This window comes from Mesocricetus auratus, unplaced genomic scaffold (assembly GCF_017639785.1).
Source record: "Mesocricetus auratus isolate SY011 unplaced genomic scaffold, BCM_Maur_2.0 contig_8913_pilon_obj, whole genome shotgun sequence".
NCBI classification, from domain to species: domain Eukaryota; kingdom Metazoa; phylum Chordata; class Mammalia; order Rodentia; family Cricetidae; genus Mesocricetus; species Mesocricetus auratus.
This window is the reverse complement of record NW_024431324.1, coordinates 21,057-24,906: the sequence shown is the minus strand read 5'-3', so window position 1 is coordinate 24,906 and position 3,850 is coordinate 21,057. Positions and strand designations below refer to the sequence as shown.

The window sequence follows — 3,850 nt, the reverse complement described above, 5'->3', positions numbered from 1 at the left end:
GGCTTTGTTAATAGATAATATGGTACTGAGTGGGTTAAGAACTTCAGAACCATAGTCACTTGAAAGGCTTGAAGTTTATGTTTTCAAACCTAGGAAGCCCCATGTTGTGTGTGGTCATGCATTAGGGGGTGTGTTTGTGTGTAGCTTTGACTGTTAAGGGAGAGATAGCTATAAGGTTCCCTCTGAGATGGTACATTTGTCATTTACACAATGTTATTTATTAAGATAACACGGTCGGGTCCAGTCGCTGCATGAGCTCTGGTACTCTCATGCCTTCACCCGCTGCGGGCAGAGTCATGCCAAGTGTGTGAGGAGCTGGCAAGGACCGGCCGCGGTTATGGAGAGCCTGTGATGCCACCTTGGCCCCCGTGGTACTCAGAGTCAGCCCTGCCACCAGGGCGAGCCTGGCTGCTGAGGAGGCATGCAAGGAGGAACCCTGTGGAAGATGCTCAGTGGGCTCAGGATGAAATGCAATCACGGGAATCTCGAGCTGTGCACTGACTGACAAGGTGGCCGCTTTGCTCTCTGTGGGAAGCTCTCTGTCCTGCAGGCTTGTGAGCCCGGGCATGGAAGAGCCAGCTTTGGGTAGCAGTGTGCCCTCAGAGCTGCCAGGAGCTCGGGTCCCATGGTCTTGTGGGCCTCAGGAGGCAGCTGCTTTGGGACACATGCTAGCTTGCTCCATCCTAGGCCCCAAGGGCAGTGGCTACCACAGAGAGGAGGAAGGCAGCAACAATTGAGAGAACCTGCCCATTGGTTCATGCCTGAGGGTACAGATGCAGTGCTGAGGGCCTCTCCTTCCCCAGCAGTGGGCTCCTCCAAGGCCTTGGAGGACAGCTGCCTGTGGACCCACAGGTTGCAGACCCAGCTGCTAATGGTCAATTATCTTCTGATCAGGGCCATGCACAACCAGCAGTAATGTGAACAGGTAGGAAACAGGGCTTGGACTCAGCAGTCACTTCTTCCCCAAGGCTAGGACTGCCGTTTGCAGCAGGTGTCCCCGCCCCAGGAGCCTCCAAAGGAGTCTGGGATAGGAAGGCCACTGAGTCCTTGGATGAGGCTGTGCAGTTGCAGAAGTCTCTAGAACCTCTCCCTAAGCTCCCAGCCACCTTTGCTCCATCTGTGTGCTAGAGACAGCTGGATAGCAGGATCTCTTGCGGTGTGCACAGGGACTAGATTCCACCCCAAACCCTCATAGTCCCTACCCTTCCACCCTTGCCCTGTGGAGGTGGGATAGATGGCTGGAGGAGGGGCAGCCACAGGGCTGCTGAGTCCACAGCCCTCCCACCTTCCATCTGCCAGAACCCTGGGTCATTCCTTTCGGGACCTTGTGGGAGACCTCTGTGGTATCCAGAAACCAAGAAGACCGCACCTTCCCTAGGGGCCTCCCCTCCTCAAACCACATGCAGTGGCAGTCAAGGAGCTGCAGGACTGGATGTACAAAGGACATCTGCTGTCCCCGGAGATGAAGGGTCATGCTCCTCAGACACCACCCAAAATTTCAGGAGAGCAGGAAACATCTCCAAATTTGGGCAGTTGGAAAGGGCATGAAAACTACATGCTTTCAGTGACTAAGGACCAGAGAATCACACTGACAGCTGACTTATATGAGAATGACTGTACGTCTCCATTGAAGAAAGGGGGACCTGAAGATGTAAAGCATAATGCTGAGCTTGGAGGTCACCAGCTCCTTAACAACATCACTGTTTCATAGAAATGCAATTGGCTGTTATCAGAGCACCCTGAGGTTACAGATTCTGGAAGAAAGTAAGCAGTGCCAAGACAGAAGGAATTTCTCCACTATGCCATGTCTCCACCCAGACACAATAATCACTGCCTTTCTATAAGTCCTCCGAGGAACACTGAACACATTGGATGTGTAATGCTGCCAGCAATCCCTTATCAGGAAACTGCTCTGTAGACTTCATTGAGGACAAAGATGCCGGTGATGAAGGAGAAATATGGTACAATCGATTGCTAAGGAAGCATGGCATAGCAAGTGTCTTGCATCTTGAGGAGGGAAACACTGTCACAGTGAGGTTCCCTGCTCTCAGTGTGAGCATCTTGTCTGCTAGAGACATGAGGAAGGCAGAGCCTCATGGTGAAGAGTTGCTGTGTCCTGCCCAAGACTCAGGTGATCTCCAGACCACACAGTCAAATGGAATTATTTCTGTAGATTCCATCCATTCTACAGAAGCTATGCAGCAGTGCAAGCAGAGGTTTGGGCACAGGACACAAGGCACGATGCCCGAGGACAGCCCTACTTTTTCCAGATTGACAAAGGCACGTCATCTGGCTGTCAAACTTTAACCCAGAGGCCTTATTTAAGCCAAAGTGATCCTCATGGAACAGTGGGAGAATTCTCTCCATGGTCTGGATAAAAAATGTGACTCAGTCATGGTTGGTGTTGACATTCAGAAAGTCATAGAGAAAGAAAATGTGGGCTCGATAGCGCCACTGTTGATAGAGAAATGCATCGTGGAGACTGAATGGAGGTACTGCCAGGTTGTAGGCCTGCATCGATTGGATGGTTCAGCAGCTGTCAAGAAAGAGCTTCAAGAGGCTTTTGAGAAGGATAGAAAACTGTTGGTCTGTGTGCAAACCAGTACCCAGATATAAATTTAACAACAGATACTCTTAAAGAACTTTCTTCTTCACTGACAACAAAACAGCTGTATGAGGCTGTGTTAGATGCAATGGTGAAAAGTCTTTGAAAATGTGAACAAATGGTTGTGAGAATAAGTTCGGTGACTCCAAGTTCACCGTTGGCCTGCTGAATTGCTTGCCAGATGTTGGGAAGGCAACCCTAAAGGTGCTCTAAGATCACCTGAAACTGGCAGCTTCGTACCAGGAAGTGAATGAGACCACCTGCCAGAATTTGGCTGTATGCTTTGGTCCAGTATTACTTAGCCATAGGCAACAGTCTTTGATCCACAACAGCAGAGTTTTCCCAATTCTGAAGAGAAGAGTTCACAAGTGCTTTGGACTTTAAGAAACACATCAAAGTTCTCCATTACTTGTGCCAGCTCTGGCCAGTATGACGTTTAGCTGTCAAAGAACCCCCAGACAGTTTGTGCCTGGAACAGTCATCTCTGAATCATTTGAGGTGAAAGAAAAGAGTGACCATGTGTATCAAATCTGAGCAGTAATGATTCATTGGGGTGCTGAGGGCAAGGCAGATCAAACTAGAAAGCCCACTCAGCAACTGCTCTGCAGGAGATTGGAGCAGCTGTGGGGAAATGTTTTTAATATGAAAGAAAATTCAAAGATTTGGATTATGATGACATTCCTTTAGAAGATGGGGAAAGTGGATATCATCATAAAACCGATGGAGCAGAGGATGGGGCAGCAACTCCCATGTCTAAAGGCTGCAAGTTCTAGAAGTACTTGACAATGGAGACAATGGAGTCTATGAGGAGTCACCAGGCTAACCTCAGAGATCTGCAAGAAAGTATCTATGCTTTGATTGGCAGTCTGGAGCATGAGCTCAGCAAGAGCAAGCTGAATATGAGTGTTTGAGATGTGGGATGTTTTATTTGTGATAATGTCATCAGGTTTCAGGTCAATCGTCAGTTTCCTTTCTTACTCTTCTCATGGAATTACTTATTTCCTAATAAGTTCTTGTGGTTCAATTACAAACACTATTCATTCATATGATTGTTTAAGTTATGACTTTTTGGGGGCCTAAAGGTAACTTGGATTTTGCAGGACATTTTAATAAACCTTGCTGGAAACATGGAGGAATCTTGGGGTTATATATAGGGTCAGGTACTTTGTACCCCTCATGGCTTTGATGCATTGTGAGAAAGGCTTTTCTGTAGATGGGAATAGGCATCCCCTGCAGAGGATACTG

General features: G+C 48.3%; 1 pseudogene; it reads left to right on the top strand.

Annotated features, from left to right (window-relative positions):
* Window positions 1-566: 566 nt before the first annotated feature.
* On the top strand, window positions 567-3,516 carry LOC121138199 (annotated as a pseudogene).
* Window positions 3,517-3,850: the final 334 nt, after the last annotated feature.